Source organism: Canis aureus, chromosome 31 (genome assembly GCF_053574225.1).
Source record: "Canis aureus isolate CA01 chromosome 31, VMU_Caureus_v.1.0, whole genome shotgun sequence".
NCBI lineage: Eukaryota > Metazoa > Chordata > Mammalia > Carnivora > Canidae > Canis > Canis aureus.
The window spans coordinates 25,995,683-26,021,560 of NC_135641.1; the positions used below are offsets into that span (position 1 = coordinate 25,995,683).

The following is a 25,878-nucleotide window of genomic DNA, read 5'->3' on the forward strand; positions in this document are numbered from 1 at the left end:
GCAGGAATTGCGAGCCACACCTTGGGTGTGAGTCAGGCCCCCAATCCACCCAAGATGGGGAAGGTTGATAGGGGTGTGGCCTGTGGCAAGTTTCGTGTTCTCCAGTCTCATCTTTTCCTTGGTTAAATAAATATTCATAGTGAAGGGCATTCCATGGTAAGGCTCTGTCGCATGAGGAGTCCTTCACTCCACCATTGGTTGCTGACAAAGCTTTGCTCCATCGTTCTCTTCTTCCTGGTGCTTTTCCTTCTCTATTGCTTTGGGGGATTGCGTTTGCAAGACCGGACACACAATTTGCAAGCCTCAGTGCAAAATGAAAATGTAGGCCCCTTGTTCAAAAACTAAGGATTTCAACCTGGTGACAACAGAACACAACCGAACATGGGGCCTTTTATCTACAGGGCTCCGGGCCCCTGTGTCGGTTGTTTGCTCAGGAAGCCACCCTGGATGGGGATGGATCAGGGAGTGGGGACCTGGGGGGGAGAGTGAAGCCCTAGGCCAGTAGACACCCCACCATTGCCTTGAACCAAAGTTCAAAATGATGAGCAATCCTCCCCAGCTGCACCCAATGTAAATAATGGCACAAGGATTAATTAGTTCAACTTGACAGCCAGAGAGATTCAAGATATACCATGTAGGTCCTGTGGCATCACAAGGAGACTTTATCTTGTGAAGGAGAAGCAGGCACAGCTAGGAAAGGTGATCCACGGAAGGTCATGCTGCTTGTTGGGTGCCCGGGGACCGGGTCTCGGGACTCGTAACTTCAGTGCCCTTTCCAAGCCCTCGATGGACCTGGGTATCCATGAAATTGTTCTCTGTCGCTGTGGGTAAAATTGGGATTTGAGAATAAGAGTGAGATGCAGGAAGGGAAATGAGATCAATGATAGCTGAATGGAGAAAACAAAACAGCTTAGAAAGCCAAAGCAGTTTGTCTGAGTCCTATCTGATACACAACACACAGCAAAACAGACAAATGTCTGTGCAGCAAAACAAAACTGGAGGAAGAAGATACTGTCAAATAGAATACGCATATTTCCAACCAGCCTTGAGCTCATCTGATAAGGGACAGATTGTCCAGAGTAAATAGAGAGAGGAAGAAAGATGCTTTGGGCTGAATTTAGTCCCCTGTCAAAATCACAGGGGAGCGTCGTGCTTCTCCTCCTGTTTGTCATTTCTCTGGTGGCCAGGCCTTGTAGGGCCACACAGGGGAGCAGAGAAGTTCCTTCACCCATGCATTTGCCCACCCGTCCATCTGTCTATCCGTCTGTCTATCCATCCATCCCTCCATCCAACACCAAACATCTCTCTTGTCATTGTCCTGGGCTGGATCCTAACAAGAATGTTTAAGACCAGCCCTTACCTTTAAAGAGGGCAGACACGTATGGATCAGCGGACAAGACTAACCACAGCGGAGTGTTATGCTCATGAGGCCCGCTGTGTGCCGAGGGACTCAGGAGAAGGAGAGATTCATGCTGCCTAAATTTCTCAGTGGTTAACCTGCCTGAAGGTCCCTGCCTGCTTCCACAACTCCTGGTAGGGTCTGTTCATCATCCCCATGCCCCTCTTTACCAAAGGACTCCTGGGGAGGAGGCAGGGCTGGGGAGCAGGGTTGTGGGATTCTTAAAGACCAAACCCTTTTACTCTCAGGGGTGTAGGTCTATGCATCAAGCCTTCTCTGTGGGAAGTGAGGAGTCTGAGCTGGTGGCGGTTCTGGTTCAGGCTTGTTGAGGATCTGGGCCCACCTGTGCTTTCTCCCACCCACCTGCTGCTCCAGGCCTGACTGTAAGAGAGCAGCCCTGCCCTGCGAGGAGCCTGCTTCTCCCTCTGCCTGTGGCTCTGCCTCTCTCTCCATGTCTCTCATGAGTAACTAAGTAAAATCTTAAAAAAAAAAAATTAAAAAAAAAATGAAGACAGCAGCCCTGTCGAGGTGAGGGAGAGAGCAGCCAGGTGATCACCAGTATCACCCTGGCCCCATCTGCAAAATGGCAGGAGGGCAGATCTATTAAATCAGTGTTTCCTAACCCAAATAAGCAACAGCTCACATTTTCTGTCAGTGACAGCAGGACTAAAGCAGAAGAGGAAGCAGAATAAATGGTAAAGGCTGTCACAGAAGAGAGGGAAGGGACGAGACACCAAGAGAAATGATCTCTAAGTGCACATCTGGTAAAATGGTTCTGCGGTTCTCTGTTCCATGGGTGTGGAACGTGTCATCCACCAGGACACCTGTACACAGCCTTCGCTATAACTGAAGACAGGCGAGAGGTGAATCACATTCGTCATCCTGTGTCCCGTCATGACAGTTCTACACATTCATGCCAGGACTTCACATTCACAAAGCTCATCTCACCTCCAGAATCTCATGAGCCCCCTGGACAGCCTGGGAAGGCAGGTGGGGTCTGTGTTATAAATCCCATTGCATAGAAGAGGCAACTGAGGCCTGGGGAAGGAAGAAGCTACTTGCCAGTTGATTCCAGTGAGTAACAACGAGGGCCCAGAGCCCAGGTTTTCTGTGTGGCATTCTTCCAGCTGCCATGCCCCTCTTGGGTTGCACTGTCACTGCCCCCGTTGCTGCAAGAGCTGGGAGAAGCATCCCATGGCCGCTGGAAGCCTAATGATAATTACCTACCCTGTGGACATAGATGTGTTTTCAGAATCCCTTGCCCTTTAAAATAACATGCTTCAAACAGCAATGTACCGGTTAGTCCCAGGCTGGGATCCTGCATCTTTTAGCCACTTCCCCTTCCCCCATCTGATTATAAAGACACCTGTCACTGAGTGGAAACAGTATTTGTTTCACAATTACTTCTCATTGCCCTGTAGTTTTACAGTGTAGAAGTGGAGTGACCTAGATGCTACTTATGGGAAACTCTCTTTTTCATCCTGGGGTCAATAGTAAGGAGGGAATAAAGCAGTTAGATCAGGGGACTGTAGTTTATTCCATCTCACAGTTAATTCTACTGTCTGCACTTGTCGAATGCCAGCTCTCCTTATCAGCCCAGAGCTAAGGCTGTCTCCTCTTCTGTGAAGTCTTCCAGGACTGCTCCCTCCTCGGGATTCCCACAGCAGTTGTTCTGATCCTATCCATGATGTTTGGGTGCTCTTCACTTTCTACATATTTTATTTTCCTGAATTTTCATGCCAGAGACTGCATCTAGTCCATTTTTCTCTCCTTGTCTACACTGAGAAATGAGAATGGTCAAGGTGGTTGTTCAGTTAACTACTCATTGAATGAAGCCATAAGTGGATTATGTCCTAGACATGGTGGAGGCACGGAAAAAGACAAGTGAACATGTGATGTCTGTTCACTGCTCGTACTTTATTCTGTCTATGTAGAAAAGACTTATTTGGGTTTTAAGATCAATTGATCATGATTTGATTTGATTTTCTAGCAGTTGTTACTGTGTCAACTCTTACCCTAGGTTCATTGTCCTATGCTTCTCCTTTCAAATTCAACATCTCTGAAGGTGGAATGATATCCCCAATTTACAGATGACCAAGAATACCAGGTCAGTTGGTGTTGGTTTGCTCCCATAGGTGGCAAAGCCATGCAATGGAAAATGAGGATTCATGAAACAGATATTCTTTGTTTATCATTCATTCTAAATGTATTTATTTAGTCCCTGCTATATGCTGGACATTGTGGGGGAATATATGGGAGGATAAGATATGGTCATTACCCTCAAGAGGCTCACAGTCTAATGAGAGGGGCATGCACGTAAATGGAAAACCATGTTGTGTGTTAAACACTCTAAAAGGAATACTGACAAGAGATTCTGTATGCACATGTGCCTGGGTTTGGTCTCATGGAGATCTACCGCTCTGCATGTCCTCTATATGTCCAATGCAAAAGTTGCGATGATGCTGAAAATCACAAATATCCAATAAATTAAGTCATCATAAAAGAATACTAATAATAGGAACAAAGACTTCAGGCTTAGGCTTCCTTACAGCTAATTGGGAACATACAGATGATGTGGGGGAATGGACAGGAGGCTGCTCCTGCTCACCTCACCAGAAGATTTCGATCAAAGAGGAAGTTGGCAGGAAAATCGAGGACATCTTGAAGAAGAGGACGAGAGAGAGGTGTGTCACTAGAGCAAGAAAGGCCTCACCCACAAACCTGTCCCTGACAGGTTGAGTTCCTCCCTGTAAACACCCTCAATCCTTTCATTTGACCCTTTGAGACTGAGCACATAACTCAGCCTTCTCCCTGAGGCAGGGTTCAGACTGAGGGGGTGACAACACCAGGGTGCCCTCGTGTTAGGCTTCATCTGAGCCAACCACACTTTCACTGGCCACTATCTGTGGTCTTGCCCCTTCATCCAACAAGGGAAAGAAGAGTCTTGAGGATCAGCCACAACCTAGTCAGGTAAGCCCAGGTGGTTTCTTACTGGTTCTGCAAAGAGATGGGATTTCTATGTCTTGATTGCTCTTGGCCCCTAGCTTGGGCTTCTGGCCACTTCCACCATTGACTCACAGTTTCATCTAGGCTCGTAGTTTGCCACGACCACAGAAAAGTCTTCCATTAGTCCTTACTGCCCAGAGTTGATGAGGTTTGTAGACCAGCATTTTTCAGGCTATAAAATCGCTTGACATACTTATCTATATATTGATTTTGATCTCAACTGCCTTATAAAACCATAGGATAAGGTATAATTTTCTCTATTCAGTGGCTTAGTGAACAGAGGCTTGGTGAATTGAAGTGATTTGTTCCAGTATGATCAGCAGGCTAAGGCCAAGATTAAATTTGATTCCTCCTTCTCTTCCTCTTCTGTACCACCCAGCAAGTCATATCTTATCTCAAAAAGCAAAAAAAAAAAAAAAAAAAAAAAAAAAAGTGAAAGGGTTTCCCGAACTGTCAAATGACAAACAAAAGGTGTTATTTCCTTACAGGCAGGTTGGGAGGGATGTTTTTGAGCTCATCTGAGATGGATTTTATAATGATATATAGGCTTCATCAAATTGGAGTATTTCTAGAGAAAAAATGAGAAGGCATTTATATATATATATATATATATATATATCACACACACACACACACACATATATATAAAATATATAAATGCCTTGCAAACCAAAAAGTGATATGCAAATGTGGGAAAATGGCTCCGTGGAGCCTGAAACATGCTCTAGCTCTCTGTATGAGAAGGCTTGCATCTGGGGCTGGATGACACTCTCCTAATGTCAGCAGGAACAGTTCATAAAAGCCCTGGGGAAATATTTAGCTTTTCAGTCTTCCTGTGGTATGTGGAAAAGCAAATCTCAAGGGGGGGTAGATAGCGGAGGAAGAGGGGGGTGGAAATACCCCCAAATCCTTTCAAATTGACTCCTGCAATTTCCTCTCTTATGACAGCTATCATTATATCTCATTGTTCTATAGTTTTTAAGAAAATCTCATCTTCAGTGATTATGTAGTTTATTTTTTTAAGATGCTAATTTTAGCTATCATTTTTCCTTCATGCTCAAAAGGTTGCAGCATTCTGTTGTGGAAGGAAATATTATGTGCATGTACGCACGTGTCTGTGTGTGTGTGTGTGTGTGTGTGTGTGTGTGTGTGTCTGCTTGAGTCTGTTATGACAGTGCTAATATTTCTCCCCATGAGCCCACCACAACACAGTGGGTTGCCATGCTACACCATCTTTGGCAGACTTCTATAGTTTCGTAGTGTCTGGCTGTGAGCATCTTGAAGGAGTCACTTAATCAATTACCTTATTCAAATGGAGAAACTGAAGCCCAGAAAGATGACATGATATGCACAGGGCCACAAGGCCAGTGATCATTAAAGTTGTCAGCCAAACAACATTTCTACTCTCACTGCCCATGATGCATAGTGAATGGTGCTGGGCATTCCTCAGCAGAAACAGGAGCTGTGCCATTGGGGGTATTGTACCCAGATGTCCTTTAATATTCCTTTCAATTAAACATTTTAGAGCACTTTGACCTTTCCTTAGCATTCGATGGAAATATCATATCCTGTAGAATCCGTGACTTCTAGAGAAGACACTTTTCTTATTAGCTTGGTTCTTGTGCAATATTTATTTTAGCCAAATTCTGGAACCTCTTAGGTGTAGCATTAGGAGCTGTGCAAGCACTGGTGGCATCTTCATTTTATTTAGCCAGTCTTGGTCTTTGTTTCTTTTAGGACCCTTCTAAAGAGCTGTCACTCAGTTTAACTGGTTGTAATGCTGTGTGATCTTTAATTCAGAATTGTAGAACCTAGTGGCAGGGTTGAGTTCTAGAGTTCCTTTAATCCAGGAGCTGCAGACTAGTGGCCACAGGTGAGTACAGGATTCAGATGTGTTTTGTTTGTGGTGCCGTGGTCAACAAAACTGAACCAGTTGCAAATATTTAACATCCAGGGAATTTCTTATAAAAGTTCAGATATATCATTTTTCAGGAAGATCAGAAGATCTGGTTTTAGTGGGTCCAAATACCCACATGGAAAACATATTGTCTGGGTCTGGGCAGCATGTGCTTCTTGTAGATAGAGCATGTATTCCCCAATCATTCGCATCTCTGTGAGACCTGTTTTTGGCTAGCAAGTATTTGCGTTTTTCAATTTTGGTTTCTTCCAACCTGTCATGAGCTCAAATCATTCTGTGTTTCAAGGGAAACCTAGTTCTACATAATGATAGGCCAGGCTACAGATCAATGTCACCAGGGAGGAGGTAAAATTAATTCTTTGGCCCTAACCTCTTATTATTTGCAGAGTAGGAAGAGAAATGATGACTTCAGCAGAACACGCCATTGGCCCTGATACCTACCCAGGATATTAAACCAGATGTCAAAACTTAGTGACTTGAAAGCTTAAGTATTTAGCGACCTGACACAGTTCTAGCATAATCTCTGGGTGCCTACAAGAGAAAAATTGACAAGTGCAGGGTAATACTCTTTACTCAATAGATCAATGTCATAAAAATAAGAAAAGAAATTATGATGTATGATAGCACATAGATTGTAACACAATACTCCATATTCTAAAATAATACAGAACAAATTGCTGAAATTCTAGAAACTAGCCCAATAATATGTTTTCTGTAATTCATTCACTGATAAAATAATCACTTCTGGATCACTTATAGTGTACATCACCCTAAGTTAGGGGATTTAGGGATGAAGAGCAATGACGCTTCCCCAGAGGGGCTTACTAGTATTGAAAATGTGTGCACAAATAACCAAAACACAGGACAAAATATGATAAATGCTACAAGAAGAAGAAAGCCAATGAGTAAAGAGATATTCATGGAAACTATGTAGTTTGACACCAGGATGGCTGTAAGGAAGAAATGGCATTTGAGCTGGGCTTTGGACAGATAGAGGTGGGAAGAGTTTTTAGTAAAAGAATTTAAGCAAATTCCTAAGCCATTACTATCTGAAGTGTACTTGAGAGAGAGAGAGAGAGAGAGAGAGAGAGAGAGAGAAGGAGCACATTTGTAGTGGCTGTATACAGGGCCAGTGGGACAGAGAGGGAGGGAGGCTAGAAATGTGGGTCTGTACCAGATCTTGGGTGCTGAATGACAGGCTAAGGACTTCAGAACAGGGCGCAACATGGTGGATTCAAGGAACGTTGCAACTACTGACCAGACATTTAATCCAAGTTCATTGCTATCCAAGTCCTTAATTTGGTAGCGACAGAACAACTGTGTAAGTACCACTAAGCTTAGCTTTAAGTTTTTTGAAAAAAATTAAGAGGGAAAAACCAGAACTGAGCACTTCTAAACACAGTGGACGCTATCAGATGCTTAGGGAGAAGGCAAAGTGGTAATATACAGAAGAATTACAAAGATGGATGATAATATTTTTTAAAAACATGTTGAGCAACTTGTAAAGAATACTTGGGGGAAAAACATGGTTAAATTTTTTTCTTTCTTTCTTTTTTTTTTTTTTGGAGCAAGTTTATTCCTCTGGGTTATCTGAAAGTTAGAAAAGTGATGTGCCTAAGTTCTTGTGGGATATGGAGCATTATTTTTAGTTGATAAGCTTTTTCCTTTGGTCTGGAAAGCAGTCACCCCCCAAGGAATAGTTATAGAAGGTTCTTGGATGTCCTAGCCCTCAGCTCTTCCATTAAAATACTGCTGAAGAATTCCACAAATATGTGAAGGCTTCACTGTGGTTTAAAGCATTCCTGATGGGCTGAAGGGAAGGTTCTGGTCTTATAAAGGACTCTACCAGTCACCAGAACAATGTTTTCACACACACCACAAGGTATTTGTATAATTAACCAAACTTTTTAAATTTTCGTCTGCATGCTTGTGTGTGAGACTGGTTCATCATTGTGCCCACATCTCAAAGGCCTGTGCTTCATGGGAAATGTGTAGGTGGTGTGGCACAAAGTAAAATGAGGTATGTGAAGAGGAGTCATTCATTTAAAGCTATTTATTGAATATCTGTTCAATACAAACATCCCTTCAAGTTTCATTCCTTCAAAACTATTTATTGAATATGGGTTCTAGAGGTTTCGGAAAACCTCTGCAATGAACACAAAGAAATAATCTCTGCCCTCAAGTAGCTTACATGTCTAATGAGACAGATGGAAAATAAGCAAATCAATCAAGAAAATATATAATATATGAGATGATGGTGGGGCAGGGAAGGGGACAACAATAATACAGGCCCTGTAAGACACAATAAGGACTTTGAGTTTCGCTCTGAGTAAAATGGGAGCCATTTATAGATTTTGGACAGAAGAAATACATGGTCTAACTTACATTTCAAAGGGAATCCTTGGTCTTCGTGTTGAGAATAGACGAGGGTGAGGTGAGGAGAAGGCAGGCAGAAACGGAGATTTATAAAGGAGTTCTTGCTATGATCGGGATGAGTGATGTGGAAGCTTGGATAAGCTGGTAGTGTGGAGATGAGGACATGTGCTTGAATCTTGTGGTTGAGATGGATTGAATGGGGACTAATGAGGCATGAAGGAGCCAAGGGTGACTCCAAGGCTTTTGCTGAACAACTGGTGGAGAGCAGCGGCCTTATATCTGATATGATGAAGACCATGGCAGGAACAAGTTTTGAAAGAATGCTAGATTACTTTTGGACAGGTTAAGTTGGAGATGTTGAGTAGTGAGTTAACATACAAATCCGAGACTCATGATACCTGAGCTGAAGATAAAAAGTGGGAGTCATCAATATATACATGATATTTACAGCAATGACATTAAATGAGATTATCAAAGGAGTATAGACCAGGGAGAGAGAGAGAGAGAGAGAGAGAGAGAGAGAGAGAGAGAGAGAGATTTAAGGACTGACTTGGATACTGCAAGGTTTCGGGTGAAGGAGGTGAGGAGAAGCCAGTCAACAACATACCAAAGGAGAAAAGGGAAAGGGCATGGTAGGGGCAGTTCTATGCCAGCAGAGAGGAGATTTCCATCACTGGAATTGTTTAGAATACCCAGCACATGGTAATAATGAAAAGCATTTTTCATTTACATTTTCTATAGACAATGTGCCCCTTTACCATCTGCCTCTGAACCAGGCCACTCTTTCTATTCCCACCACCCTCTCTTACTCTGTGGTTCCATGGGAACCAAGAAAAAAGATGGAGAGGGAGCAGCCAGAGTGTGAGCCCACACTAGGTGAGTGCCACGTGCGCTGGGATCCAAGTGCGGGAGCTTTCTGAGGATGAGAGGGTGGTCGGGTGGCACAGATGCTACTGAGACATGGAGGGACATGAGGTCAGAGATGTGAACACACAGCAAGCAGTGTGGCTGGGTGGGACCAGGAGAGAATGGGAATTCCTCTTAGGAAGTAGAGCTGATGAATACAGATGTTCTTTTCAAGGAGCTTACTTGTTGGGACACCTGGGTGGTTGAGGGTCTGCCTTCGGCTCAGGGTGTGATCCCGGGGTCCAGGATCGAGTGCCACATCGGGCCTGCTTCTCCCTCTGCTTCTGTCTCTCTCTCTCTGTGTCTCTCATGAATAAATAAATCTTTTTTTTTTTTTTTAAGGAGCTTATTTGTAGAGAAAATGGACACAAGGTAGAGGGGGAAGAGGGAGGATTTCCTCTGCCTGAAGATGGGAGGAAATGATAGAAATGTGCTTTTATAGAGCTCACACAGCTCAGGGAATCCAGACCTCTCAGTAGCACCTCCTGAACCGTTGATGCTGTTACACAGATGCAGGATGTCTGGGTCCCCTGGGGGCAGGGTGGAAGAGGAGCAAGAACTCAGCATGTGCATTAATGAAAACTTGTAATATTTGGAAAGTCTTCCAAGTATGGTCAACACAGGACTTCATATTGAACCATCTCCATATTGGAGTATGAGAATGCAATTTCTTTTATTTTCCTTTGTTTCTTTTCCCTCTTCTTTTCATTTTTTTGAGAATGAACTTATGATACATCGTTAATGCAGCCTCCTGCTTTCTTTCCACTTGAAGGTCATATGCTGTAAAGTTCTTCCTATTTACATGGAGCTCCAACCGTATATTTCTGGGTCTTCAGCCCTACATGGGTCCCAACTGGGACATGACTACTCTGTAAACAGAGATACATTGAAACCTATATTATTTGACCCAGCCCTGGAAAACACATGTTTAGAATAAAAAGCTTTGCACACACACCCTTTGTCTCTCCCAGTGGCAGCTGTTCTCTCCCATCGTTAGTGGCACCAAAAGGCATTCCTAGAGTAAAATGTAACCCTTGTCTTTAGCAGGGGGTCATACTGGGTCCTTGGCGTCTATTTGATGTTTTACTCTGTGTAAGAGCTCTTAGATCCATATATATTCAGACAGCTCAGCATGACTCTGCACTGCCCCTAGAATACTCCTTTGCACTTTGCACAGATTACTATCTAGGTCTTTATCCAGCCATCTTGTAATTATCTTTTTGCAGATCTGATTCTTTTAGAGACAATTTACTCCTTAAGGGCAGAAATTGTATTTGCAGCTTTTCTCCCACTCTCTCCATTTCTCTGCCTTCCCCAGCACCATACTTGGCACAGAGAAGGTTCCCCAAAATGTATTTGGGTTAATAAATTAAATTAAACATTTTGTACCATGTAGAGTTGCACTATGCTGATTAATCTATGCCACACAAGCAAAAAGTAGAGTAGCCAAGTTCAAGATATTCTTATATGCAGAGTTAGTGAATTAGGTAAATCAGACCTAGAACTGTGGAAGCCAACTGGCATTTTTCACTATGCTTTTAGGTCAGAGATACATAAAACTGGATAACTGATAAGTCTATTTTGAAAATTTTATACCATCATTACACACACCTGTAACTTTCAGTAGTGTTAATATAATCATTAAGAGCTGTTGACATTATGAACATTTGTTTAATTGTTCATGCATATAATAAAATGAAGAATTCTTGTGGATCAGTAAGACCAGAAATATGAAGCTAATAAAAATTTCCAAACACACACACACCCAACCTTTGAATCTCACAACTTAAAAAAACATTGCAAGTCAAAGCAAATCCTGGACGCATTTAAACCATTAATTGCAAAACACATATTTCTTAAAATTACAGAATTCTCTCCTGACACACAGGAAAATTGGCTATATATTTTTCGTTATTTTTTTATTGAAGTAAAATTGACATCTAACATTATATTAGTTTCAGGTGCACAGTGTAATGATTCAATACTTGCATGTGTTGTGAAGCAATCACCATAATATGTCTAGTTAATGTCTATCACCAGGCATCATTACAAGAATTTTTTTTCTTATGATGAGAACTTTTAAGATCTACTCTTTTAGCACCTTTAAAATATGCAACAGAGTATCATAGTAGTCACCATGCTGTATATTATACCCATTTCTTGTTTACTTTATAAGTAGAAATCTGTACCTTTTTATTCCTTTCACCATTTTGCCTACCCCTCAACTTCTACCTCTGGCAGCTACTAATATCTATCTATGACTTGTTTTTTTGTTTTAATTTTAGGCTGATTTCTTCCTAGCCTTTTAAAAAAAAATTCACATATAAACGAGTTTCATATTCCACAGAGACTTAAGTTAAATTCTACATCATTTCTGGGAGGGGTAACTTGGGCATATATACCAAATACCTGAAACTACAAACTCTGACCCAACATTCCCACTTTTACAATTTCTACTGAGGATTAAGGATCTTGAAAAGTTTTACCTACAAGGATCTTCATTCAATACATAGTCATTTTTAAAAAGCAAAGTAAAAAAGCAACAACGTGAATAAGAATCAATAGGGGACGAGCTAAATAAATATAGTTGATTGCATAACAGAACTTTTTCAGCCACTAATATGCTGCTATAGGAAATTATTTATTCACTGAGCAGTTTAGCACAGTGGTGGAAAACAGGGCCTTGAGGTTTGAGAGAACTTTGATCAACTTACAGCTCTTATCACTATATGACTCTGAGCAAATTCCTCAACTTTTTCCAGTTTCAGTGTCCTAATCTGTAAGATGAGGGTAACTCTAATACCTGGACCACAGGGCTATGGTGAGTTTGAAATCAGCCAATGCAGTTAAAGCCAAGTGTTTGGCACACAGTATATATATTCAATATATTAAGTGTATGTACAATATATAACTCAACATCTTAAGTGTAAAAGGCAGCTTTTGAAACCATATTTCCAGCATAACTTTATTTTTTAGGTAAAAAAATGATATTATCTACAGATATAAGGAGAAGTCTTAAAAGATACACATCAGAATTCATTTTCTCTGCATGGTAGATTTAGGGGAAGATTTCTTTTCCCTCTTTTGCTTTTATGTATGGCCTACAATGTAATAAGAAAAGTTAAATGGGTCCAAATTATCATCTGTATCAATCCCTGTAAATGAACATCTATCAAGATAGTAGTTTTGTGCCTGTGTTATCACTGATTTCCTCATTTTCAAGTCACCAAAATCTCTTTGCACCATTGTCATGGAGGCCATTCGTGCAGCGGTTGGTAGTGCTAAGCTGATTACCCTCACTTTCCCTTTGCTACTCTACCCTTGACTTCCCGTGATACCCCAGGTGGTGTATATCATAAATACATCCTTCTGTTGAGAACACTGGGTGTTGATGCAGGGGTGGAATACAAAGCAGTCAGTTTCTGACTTAAGAGGAACCCATAGTGCCTCCAAAGGGAAAGGCACTTACTTTATGGTGCTGTAATGCTTCATCTTATTGAAGAGATCCATCTGTCTCCAGTGAGTTTGGATAGCTAGGGAAAGCTGCCTTAAGGGGGTAGGGTGGAGCTATTAGAGGGACATTAAAAACAAGTATATTTCCATGGCCCACAGGTAGAATGATCTCTGACTAGGATGGAGCTCTTCCAAGCTCCTTGTGTCACCATTACCCTTGATAAGATCTCTTGTATGATTGCCTCTTTCCCCATCATTTTTCTGAAGTCTTGGATGTTTATTCTTATATTTCAATCAATTCCTTTTGTGCCAAAATCCCCATGACTCTGACTTATATTCACTTGGTCCACATCCTTGAAACATTATTTTTCACCTTTTTTGCCTTAATCCTAAGTATAATGTATGTTCAATGCAAAAAAAGTTAGAAAATTTGGAAAAAAATATAAAAAAGAATGTGGAAGTCATCCACAAGCCAGTCACGCAGAGATAATCATTCATAACATTTTGGTGCATGTGTTTCTAATACATGTGTGGGTGATTTTTAAAAATATAATATTTTATAATCTGCATTTCTGTTTCATAATAATATATCTTTTCATGTCAATTAATATTTGACTACAGGCTTATGCTGTGACATCCTTTACAACCTCCCCCTCCTAGAGAGAAGCTCACTTTATCACTTCCATATGTTAATTTTCAGGACTTTTCCTTGCTTATTTATATACTTCAGTCCTTAAAAATAAAACCATAGGTTATGTATAGCTTTGGACTCTGTTTTTTTACTTAACATTATTCTGTGATTTTTTTTATCTGTCATGTAACGGTCTTAAACATATGATTTCTAATGGTTCCATTATATTCCACTAGGGGTGTGTGCACATAGTTGATACAATAAATACTTTAATTTTAAACCTATCTAATTTAGGATTGATACTTAAATTATTACCCCTTCCATGAGTTTCTCAACTTCATACAAGAAGATCTAGTTTTGATTCACCTTTGAATTGTAGTTGTGTAGACAATTGACAAAGATGAAATCCTTTGTTCTAAGATGAAATCCTCTCAGTGGACACTTTTACTATGTGAAGGGGTTCAGGAAGTTACAGCTAGGTCATTGCAGGGAGTGGAGAGGAGGCCATGACACACAACATTGTGGTTGCTTGGGGTGGGAGGAGAACTTGACCTTGAATGGGAGAGTTGGGCACGATAAATGCCTAGAAAGGGCATCCTCTCCAAAGTGCCACCCTCACTGGTTGGAGGTGGCTAATGAAACCAGGCAAGAAGTTCTCACCATTAGGTGTATCTTGGTTGTTGATTAAAAACCAAAACCAAAACAAACTAGTAACTTGTTCTTGTTGATTTCTTATCCCTGGTGCTCTTAAAGATGTGATTCTCTATAAATATATAACCAAGGACTAGAAAGTTTTGATTTGTACTGGGATGGTGGTAAAAATAAATATATTCCACCTCATTATTTTTGGTATTTGATTTGCTTTGAAAAGAGCCTCTTAGCTCTCCACTTTGCTTTAGAATGGGGGCTCCAAACCAGGCCTGCATAGAGTCCTAGACTCGCAGATCTGGAAAGAAATGTGGGGGCCAAGTAGTTAAGTTCCCTCCTCTGCATGTGAAAAAGTCCCCAGAGAGATGATTCACGTCTGAATCAACACACTCAATGACTTACAGGAGGCTTGTATGAAAGCATATAAGACTTTCTCTATCATCACTAGTTACTACATGCTCTGCTCCCAACCATTCAAGTGTCTCTAACATAGATTCTACTGATCATTAGATTTCTAGCTTCCTTTTCCTCAAACCTTTAAGCTTGATTTTAAGACTCTATTATAATTTAGGTATTTTTCTAGGCCTTTAGACCATTAGTTCCTCCAATTCCTATACTGTCCTGAAAAGGTAAATATTGGATCCACTTCACATTTGAGAAAATGGAAGCTAAGGAGTTTTAAATTGCTATTCAACCTCAGGCAGCTGGTAGATTTGGAATCTGGATTGAAACCCAAGCCTGTCTGACTCCAAAGATTCTCTCCTGTGCCAGTCTATTTCCTGATACAGGAATTGATTGCATGAAATGAATCAATTTATGTCGTTACTATTCCTTGTCTATTGTCTTGTGGAAGAGTTGGTTTAATTAATTCTCCAAACATTTGTACCTTTGAGTTGTGGGTCAGTGATTTGTGACACATCCCCCACAACGTTGCACTTAAATCAAAAGCCACGACATCTTTCAGGCTCCAGGAGAGGAAGCTAAGTTGTGTTACTTAGCCACTCCTACTGATTGGCCAAGCTCCCAAACAGGATTGAAGCTTAACAAATGAAAACAAACAAGAACTAAAGTTTTATAAAAGTTGTGGGGAATAAAAAGTATGAAAGGAAAATAAAATAAAAACCCATTCAATACCACATAGGTGAAGTCATCTCTGCTAAGAGAGGGGATGCATTTCAGGGCAAATCACAGAGAATCATTGACGAGTTAGCAGGTGCGAAGGAAATTTAGGACTGTATTTTGGGATATGGGTTCCCTTGGCCAGATATTTTCTCTTGACCTATTCTCAAGGAAGATGGGTTACATTATGACTTTAAGTCTATTGGCATAATGCAGAGGGGCATGAAGGAAAGTATTTTACAGTGGCTTGTTTCAGACCAATGTTTTTGAATCTGGCCTGTGTCAAAGTCAATTTGGTGTGGAATGGTTCCCCTTAACAGCTCCCCTCCCTGCCCCTTCCCCAGGCCACTCTTCAAAACAAGGGGACTCCCACCTCTTCTCCAACTCCACATGCCATGCTATGACCTTTTGCTGGAAACCTGTAACTTCTACCAAATTACTCTGCTCAGTCCATTGTAAATAAGGGCTTTGTTCTCAGAGGATCTGTTCATTGGAAGCACATTGGACTTATCTCTCTAAGACAAATGTTTTCCCCACCTTTTCCCCTTATAGAATTTACATAACAAGTTTGTAACTTGTGGCCCACATAGTGATGTCATTAGTTCTCCTGATAAAACTTGCCTAAGAGGCACTATCTTTTTCCATCTCTCTAGTTTCTTTTGATTTTACTTCCTGAATATAGCCTTTGCATATCAGTGGGCAGACAAAAGTCATTGCCCAATAGTCCAACTATCTGTGTACAGAAAGCAGGCTCCATCTGCGTATGAATTTTAGCCTTCTTCTGACTTTAATTTTTAGAGAATTTCTGGCAGCCAGATTTTGATGCATTTTCTGTACGAAACGATTTTTTTTTTTTTTTTTTTTTTTTTATCTCTGATGGTGGGTGCTGGAGAATAAGAGACCTGTGATGAAAATATGTGTGCTTAAAAATAATTAAGTTTTTAATGTTTTGGCTAGAACTAATGCTTTCTTTTTCATTTTATCCTCTTTAATGTATTTTCATTTTATGCGCCCGTGGGTAGCTCAGTTGGCTAAGTGTCTACCTTTGGCTCAGGTCATGATCCCAGGAGTCCTGGAATTGAGTCCCACATCTGGCTCCCTGCTTGGCGGGAGTCTGCTTCTCCTTCTGCCCCTTCCCCACTCGTGCTCATGCACGTACTCTCTCTGTCAAATAAATAAATAAAATCTTTAAAAAATATTTTCATTGTAGAAAATTAGAAAATATAATTTTCTATAATCTCATTATTAGAGAAAAACAAAGTTAACATTTTGGTGGCTATCCTTGTTAGCTTTCTTTTATACATATCTATATTTTATTTTTGCAAAAACTGAGATCATGCTCTGCCCTATTTTGTAATCTTTTTAAAAAATATATACCCGAATGTCTTTCTACTGTATTGGTACTATGTACTATGTTTATTACATCAGCTACATAATATTCTATCTAATCTACATTAGACATTATAAATAAATTATAAATTAAACAGTGTTGCTATTTTAAAGAGGGATTGGCATTGCTGGAAGATTGGCTGGAAGATGATGAGTTTAAAATATAGCTAGAGATATTAGTTATTTTAAATGATATCTCTATTTCTTTGTTTGGATACACCAACACAGCTTCTAGCAATATATTGGTCAATTCCACTTTCTTTATCAAGCTATCTAAATCTATAATACATAACATTATTAGTGAAACAAAGTAACAGTCTTAGAGAAGCCAATATTGGGTGTGACATTGAACTAGCATAAGTATGCTTCCTCCTATGTTAAAGAGTCTACATTCAGTCACTCCCAATGGGAGAGTTGATTTCAACTACTCTCTAGCATTTTCTAATAATTTTATCCACTAGCTGGGCTTCAGTGGGAAAATTACTATTTCTCTACAGAATTTCGCAGTCTAACGTTAATGGCATTTGGAGCCTGACATTGCCTTTTTTTTTGGTGGGATGCAAGAGAAAAAGTGATTTTTCTGGTTAATATTAATTAATATTAATTAATTAATATTAACCAGGGATAGTACTGGGCATTAGAGATTGGCCCCAGCTCATTAAGAAGGGAAGACAGCTAATCCAGAAACCAATATTATATGGTATGTTAACTAAATAAAATTTAAATTAAAAAAAAGAAGGGAAGATGGAACTTCCCTAAGAGTTAACAGGAAATATATTTTGGAAAATGTCACACATTTCAGTGATCTCTTTAAACACCATGCAGGGTCATAGTTGAAGATCTTAGATGTAGAGATAATGCCAAACAGTAATACCGTGATCCAACCCACATTAGGTGATACTTATCTCAAAAGAGAAGCTCTGAAGACTGGTCAAACTTATCCATTCACTTGAATTTCTCCATTCACAAATAGGATACATTATATAAGCCACAGATGTTCTTTCACCGATTTGATATTCTAAAGGGATACTCTAGAGGCAGGAACTGACACAGGAAGTGTGTGTATGGGTGATTCTGGCAGCATCTGCATCAAATTCCGGCACTATGAGCTTCATTTTTCTATCTGATCCCCTGGCCTAGTTGGAACAGTTACCCCCTGGGAAGATCTGGCTCATCCTTTGTCTAAACACACTGTCTTCCCTCACTATCATCCCTCACATCTTGCCAGTAACTTTGCCTTTGTCAAGATAGGAATCAGCTGTCCCTAAAAGCTCTGGGCAGTGCCACTTTCCCTTTAGCATCTTTCAGAGATGGTCACAGGGAAGGTCACTATATCCTGTTCAGATATTATTTTATTGCCTCCTTCTTTTAGGATAATATACTAATGGCTCTTCAAAAGATGCAAGATCAAGGCATTCGCCATCATTTGCAAAGTACTTTCACAACGTTTTCACTTGATTTTCACAAAAAAACTCACAGAATAAGTGGGGGCAGGCATCAACACTCAGATTTCCACAGATAAATTGAGAGGTATTATCGCAACATATATGTGTACTTAACATATGAAGATGACATTTCTGATGACACTTACAAATATGACTGTGTTGGTTAATCTTTCCCTGGTCCACTTTCCTACACCTCCTTGATTGCTTTGAGTGAAGCCATACATTTGCAGAAGCCTGAGCAAAACCAGTATTCCTCCCCAGTAAGCCAGCCTTGAGATACACCTTCACAGAACCGAGGAAATGTGAGTATCACCAGCAGCATTTTAATTTTCTCAGTGCATTTACTATCTATTCTGTATCATGCTGCTTATTGCTTCAACAGGAGATGTAGCAGGCCACACATAAGTACACATTTATCCTTACTTTATAATATTCTGGACTTATTTATGTGCATATAGTTTACTTATGTGCACATATAATTATATTTTCTTAAGTACTTACATGTTTTGTTTTCTTACTGAAATACAGAAAAAGAAAAGGTCTTTTGTGACAGATGTTATTATTCCTCATCTGTGTTTATTATCTAACTACAGCAAGCTAATATCAACTTTTTTTTTCTTTTACTTTTTACTTATCAGCATTCTAAACTGTCTAATTTTCTTAAATCATCTTATAATGAATCTGAAGGTCCTTCTTGAAACAGAAATACTCTCATTTCTCTATATCTGTATGCTGGCCTTCATTATTTTCATGGGAGAATGATGTTCTGCTTTAGTTCTCTTGCCTTTCTCTCTCTGGCTGGTGCTCTCTGGACCTACTTGGATCTTCTTAGCATCTTGTAGAACAGCTGAATCCCAGGTGCTAACATTTTTAACCTAGAAGGAGTGGAATTGGGCCAAAGTTGCCTTAGAATGACATTACTATAACACTTCCTTACACCTAAATTATTTTATCCCATTTGGTATCTTGTTTAGCATTGGACTTCAATGTATATTTCACTATTAAAACATAGATTGTCTTTCAGTTATGATGACCGGCAAATGAGAAGTTAGCAATATCTGTTTTTAAGAACTCAACTGCTGCCCCTGTCTGGTCTTGTTTTACCCCTTTTAAGTGTCTGCTCCCAAATATTGTCCTTTGGTTTCAGGATAAGCTCTTCTTTACTCCTTGTATTTTCAGACCTGCTCTCAAGATTCTCTTATTTGTCACCTGTCAGGGTTGTTTGAAGCAGAAGTGGCTTTTTCCCCTGCTCTGTCTCTGGTGGTACAGTCATCTTCTGTGACTGTGACTGAGCTCACTGTCCTGCACAGAGGGTTAAGTATCCTGTAGGAATCCAAGAGGACAAATGAGGGTGTGGTTTATTCCTTCCCAGAGCTCACAATCTACTCACAGAGGCCAATTACAGTCATTGACTAAAGAACTGGTTGATAAATATCATGGCAGCTGGGAAGCATAGGAAAAATTGCATTTCTAGATTGCCATTCCTGTTAAGCTTATGGGAACAGATAAGTTTGGAGCCTGGTTCAGAATAAAGGGTTTCAGATCTTTTCTTTTCAGGTCTGATTCCATCACATTTGAGAAGAGAGACTCTCTAAGTTGAACCTCCTTTGCTTTTATACCATGGGTGCTCCATGGAACAAAAATTTTTATTACTGATCCATTTGTTTAGCTACTGCATAATGAATGCTGTTTGTGTTCTCTACTTGGTGCTAAGCATATTGCAGTAAGAAAATTATGTCTCTATTATTAATTATTTTACATACTAGTGAGGAGAATGTGAAAATTAAGGCAAGTTAAGAGAGAGTGTGATGAGTACTGTCATAATGATAAACATAGTCTACAAGCAGAAAAAGTAGAGAGTCATGTAAGTTATGAGACAAGATTAGTCAGAGAAGACTCTAGCTGCTTTCTAAGTTGAGACAAGAAGGGCAATGGGAGTTATCAGGTAAAGAACTGGGTGGATTTATGAGTCTAACCATAGAGTAGTATGGCTGAAGCACAGATTGTGTGTGCTGTGATGTGGCAGGGAAGATGGGAGAAGAAGATGGAAAAGAAAAGGAAGAGAAGAGACCTAGTGAGACTTGGTTAGTAGGAGTTCAGATCATGCCTACCATGCTCAGGAGCTCCTATTTTATTTGGAGCACAATGAGGATTCATTGAAAGTTAGGTAGCCAGTGGCACAATCTTATTTGTATCTTAGAAAGATTTGTCTTCCTGCTGTGTGTTGCATGAATTTGGGAAAGAAATATTGGAGAGAGACCAGTTAGAGGACCTTTAAAATGATCAACAAGAGGTGAATTTAGGTCATGGCAATTAGGAGTGGCGCAAAGTAGAGCATTTAATAGATTGAGGCATAAAGAGCTATAGGACTAGGTGCCTGATTGCTAAGTATTGGACAAGAAGAGAGAATCCAGCAGACTTCTGGCCTGAGCAACTGTAGAGCTGTGATTTCATTCACTGAGACTAGAATAAAAAGGAGGAACAAGTTTATGGAGGAAGTAAGAAGATGATGAGTTCATCTTTGGATAGAATGAGTTTGAAGTACCTGTGGGTCAACAAAGGTGATGTGTCTAGTAGGCAGCTGTTTAGATGGATTTGAACTTGGGAGAGAGATCTGACTGGAGATACAGGCTTGGGAGTCCTAGATTTATGGATTATGGTGAAGCAGTAAGAATGAAGAAGCTTGTTTAGAGAGAACATCCCTACTGTGCTCTGACAAACACCAGCATGTGAGATATGTGGGTGTGATGTGTGTTTGTGGCGGGGTATCTCCGAAAGAAACTAAACACAATGAAGAAGCAAGTAGAAAGAACACTGGAATTTGTTGTTCCAAGGGGCAGAAGGATACAAGAATTTGAAGGATGATATCAATAATCAACCATGCTAAAGAAGATCAGGGAGGATAAAGGATGCAAAGTATCTATTGGATTCAGTCACAAGAACTTTGTTGAGAATATTTCAAAGGAACTGAAAAACAGATTTCTATGGATTTAAGCATAAATGAGATAAAATTAAGTAGAAGCAGCATGGGGGGGACCACTTTTTGGAGAAGCTTGGTCATGAAAAACAAGAGATTCTTCATCTTTCTTATGCTTCTAAGGTCAAATGGAATAAATGCACTCTTTTTCCTCCTTGGCATCCTTTAGATATCTGAGGAGAGTGGTCAGTGTCCTCCATGTTTTCTTTCCTCTCATCTAAAATTTTCCAGTTCCTTCTACTGTTCCTCATAGGACACAGTTGGTGGTCCATCACCATCTGTGTGTGATAACCTCTTCAGAATAAAGAGAATGGTTATCTCACAGGCCATGGGTCCAAATGACCAGTCTGATCATGGAATTTGACCAGTCTGATCATGGAATTCTCAAAAGGAGAATTTGAGAAGCATCAGTGGACATTGTGAAGTGTCTCTTTATTAATTCATTAATTCATTTAACATCTGTCAGATATATACCAGGAGCTCCTCAAAGAAGAAATAATCATTTGTGTGGGCTTTAGTGCAGTGTCTTCAGGATAGATCCTCAGAGATAAGCTTTATGAAGCCAAAGAGAGCTAACCTCAGAGTCTTGAAGAAAGGAGTCATCATGAAGGGTAGGTTTCTCTTCTTCATAGAGTAGCTAAGTCTTCCTAGGAATCGGAGGCAATAAGAAAAGGAGAGAGGAGTCTGAAACCATGGCTCTTCCTCTAACTTGCTTTGTGACCTGAGCTACGTCACTTCTCTGAGCATCTGGTTTCTGAGGGTGTTGTCAAGTATCTAAAATGTCTGGCAGTGCTCTCAGATTTCCATCTTTTGAAATAAACTGAATATTTGCTTTGAGAAAACTAATCCTGTCAATGTGCCATTAATAAAGTATTCTTGACCTATGTGGTTGTTACATGGATGTGTTTATTTGATGATCCTTCATTGATCTGTACATTTATGGTTTTTTGAATGCATGTCATACTTCAATATAAATGTTTCTAATAAAATTGCATTAAAATAATAAAAGGTGTCGTTTTTATGTGGGGGAAAAATACTATTGGCAGCATTTGGATGAATATCTTTCCCTGAATTTCACAAAATCTTCTGTGAGAAGTCACAGTTGGCCTAGCAGGAAACCCAGGCTTGGGGGCGACTTCCTTAAACAAAGCTCCCAGCCAGGAACATCTGGTTGTGGAATGTGGGCTAGCAATGCTCCCTGGCACTGGGACTAATGCTGGGTAGGTAGTAATCCTGGTGACATAATCCACACACTCCCCTGGGATGTCCCAATAACTGGGAAAGAGACTTATTCTAATTTCTAAGCCTTGTCACCATCTAATTTCTGAATCAGCAGCTTCAAAATCAGGGAACCTATTTACTTTGGAGAGGGAAGAAAGAGGCTGCTGTCAGCTGAATTGTTGCCCTTTGTTGATTCTTTTGATTATTCTGCTCTTTTCTTTTTCACTTCTACGTGAGAACAATATTTGAGAGCTTATAGTCCCCTTGAAGTACATCATCTGGATCCAACATACAATATCTTTATTCTGTTCAATTCCTTGTAGGCTGATGTTTTCTTTTTTCTAGAGGGGGTTGGAAGGTTGGTGATTTAGCCTTAATTATTTTCCTTCCCAGGAGAAGAATTCCACCATTTTTCTGTTCCCTCCCTGCCCTAAGCTCTTCCCGGTCAGGCCAGTTGCAAAGTAGGACACCTCTGCCACTGTCTGAGATAATTAACTACAGGTGACTCCTGGCTTATAGGTTGAGTTCCTTCTACTTTTACAAGCACATCCCTAGCCATCTCCTCCCCAATTCACAAATCCTTGTACAGGTTTATATTAAGTGCTACCTCCAGAATTAATCTTTGTGGGGGAACTCCATTTATTTGGAGTGCTGAAGGGGAGAACCTGAGTGACTTGGATATGTGGACCAAACAGTTATGTCCCTCAAATAATAAACACACATAAGGGAGAAATTGTTACTCTGGAAAGAAAGAAGAAATGAATGGTGCAAAGCAGGACTGTATGCAACGTGGAACACCTCTCCATGACTTCTGACAGTCTTTAGTGATGTTAATCTCACGAAATGTCTGGGGTGAATGGAACACTTATGGTGTCAGCCCTGATGGTTGCCTTTGGGTTGGTTGTGAGGGAGCTGTTCCAGCAAGAATGGAGCTGTGCTGATAGCAGAGAGCAGGTGTGAAGAGCTCTTTCTACTTTCATCCCATAAGAGAGCTGTAGTTTTAACCAACTGTTACCAGCTCCTCAAGAAGTGTGGGCTGGGGGTGAGCAGTTGGCACCTCTGTTACACCATATTACCTGCTGTCTTTTGAGCACACCCCTCTTCACACCTCACAGTTGTGCAAGGAACATTTGTGCCCATCTCCAACAAGCAGTCAGCTCTCCACACCTCCTGCTTTCCCCACTCTCAACCCACCCTCCACTCACCCCTATTAATCCTGCCTTCTGTTTCCACAGTATTTGTGCGCATTCTCCTAATATGACTCTATCACCAAAGTCTGTGATTATCTGCTAGACTATTAGCTTCTCTGAGGAAAGACTGTGACATGTACTTCTATGTGTGTCTGCATGTGTGTGTCCAGAAGTTGTTTCCATTCTGCTGCACACAGGACTCCATTACTCAGCCCACCAATATTTACTGAGCACTCATGTATGAGGTATGAGGTCATGTGCCAACAACAATGGGTTTGACATAAGCCTTGCCTTTCAATCTTAGACCTGACAGAGAAACAAGCAGGACATCTATTTGAGAACTTGTACTTGGTGCCGGCTCTATGCCATGCCCATGCCAAGTGTGGATTATAAAGATGAGCGCTCAGAGTTGCTTATGGCCCAGGAGTGAAGACAGGGATGTAATGGGAATTACACAACAGTGAGATAAATACTACAGGAACCCAAGCTTTACCATAACCCTTGTTGAGAGACCAGTGGAAGTATTTGTTGGAAGCATATAAGAAAATTGATCTCAGAGAGTCACAAGTTGATCTGTAATCCCACAACTTTCTCTAGTCAATATCTTTGTTTTTATCAGTTCTTTTCTGTATATTTTTGAAGAACTCCCCTTAAAAACTAATATCTTGTGTGAGGGTCTCAGCAAATCTCTGCATGTTTTCCTTCTTAAATGCAAGAAGACATATTGGGGATTTAACATGTCTCTGGCCCTGGCCTGGGTGAGGTGCCCCGTGGATGTCCCAGCAGCTCTGGTCAGTGTGGATAGCCATTTGCACTAGAGGGAAGTCAGAGGGCCAACACCCCAGAATCTTCATAATGGACACCCAAATTTGTGACATCACAATTCTCTTCCTATGATCCCACAGCCACAGTGAATCATAGGGGAGCTATCATGTTCATGGGAGTCACGTAACATAGATGGGATGGGGAAACCATATATGAACAACCTCTCTAGACTTAGATCTAGAATATTCTTAGCACTGAAGAAAAATCTGTCAAATCTTATAGAGCAATTGAGCTGGAAGGAAACTTGGGAATAATTACTCCAACAGTTTTCAAAGTTTCACATATTATTCTCCCCATATGAAAGCTTCAGACGAGGTCTAAAACCAGCAAAATGGATCTGTTTTGAATGAATTGGGCTACTTGTTTATGCAAACCATAAAGTCTGGCCTCTCATTTTGTAGTTGAGGAATATCCAGTGCAGAAAGAGGAGTGACTTCCCTAGGGTTACCCAGTGAATGAATGGGGGTGCATTCTTCATGCTGGCCCTGTGTCTCCCCACCCCACCCCCTTGCTGAATGAGCACAGGACTCTGCCCACCAGGAGGGCAGCTGGGAGGCAAGAGACCCTGCATCAGTTCAACTTTCTCCCAGGATACAGAGCAGCCCTGCTGGCATGTTATCACTAATGTACAAAATGTGAAATTGTGAAGACTTGTTTGCCAATTCTCTTATCTCAGCTGGCACAGAGGAGGGCTCGTTGGAGTTTCGAGGTGTTAGAGTATTGTTTATCCACCGCACATCCCTTGGCTGTTCTCGCAGAGACTCAGGAAAGGCTGCACATATAAATTCACATAAATTACCTTTACAAAATGTCAAAATTAAAAGTGGATTTTTATTTTGGGGATGTGCCTTGAGCATGTTAACCCCTTATAGTGGGTAGAGGTGTCACCATCAGAAAAGCAGCTGACTTCTTTGAAAGCACCATAAGCCACAGGAACTTACTCCCACGCTCCCCCCGCCCCAGCCCAACACTACCCACCCTCAAGAGGTAGCAGTTCTTGTCAACAAACCATGGGTTTTTCTGAGCTCCTGGCCTGCTCACAGATTGTCCTCTGGATACAGTATTTTTATTATTTTTATTATTTTATTTTTTAAAACTTAATTTTTAAAAAGATTTTATTTATTTATTCATGAGAGACACACACAGAGAGGGAGTGGCAGAGACACAGGCAGAGGGAGAAGCAGGCTCCATGAGGGAGCCCGATGCGGGACTCGATCCCGGGACTCGAGGATCATGCCCTGGGCCGAAGGCAGGCACTAAACTGCTGAGCCACCCAGGGATCCCCAGGATACAGTATTTTTAATCCTGTGGTAGCCATAACTTCATTATTTATGGTGTTTAACTTCTTTTTAATTGACTAAATGGACAGCTCAGG

General features: G+C 40.7%; 1 protein-coding gene across 3 annotated transcripts in view; it reads left to right on the plus strand.

The window, feature by feature from the left end:
• Positions 1-4,175: 4,175 nt before the first annotated feature.
• The window catches only part of TPRG1 (tumor protein p63 regulated 1), a 136,951-nt gene continuing 115,248 nt past the window's right edge, over positions 4,176-25,878 (plus strand). For all 3 annotated transcript variants that reach the window (XM_077880062.1, XM_077880063.1, XM_077880064.1), the window contains exon 1: positions 4,176-4,369. The gene's annotated coding sequence lies outside the window, so the exon portion shown is untranslated. The remainder of the gene's footprint in view (positions 4,370-25,878) is intronic.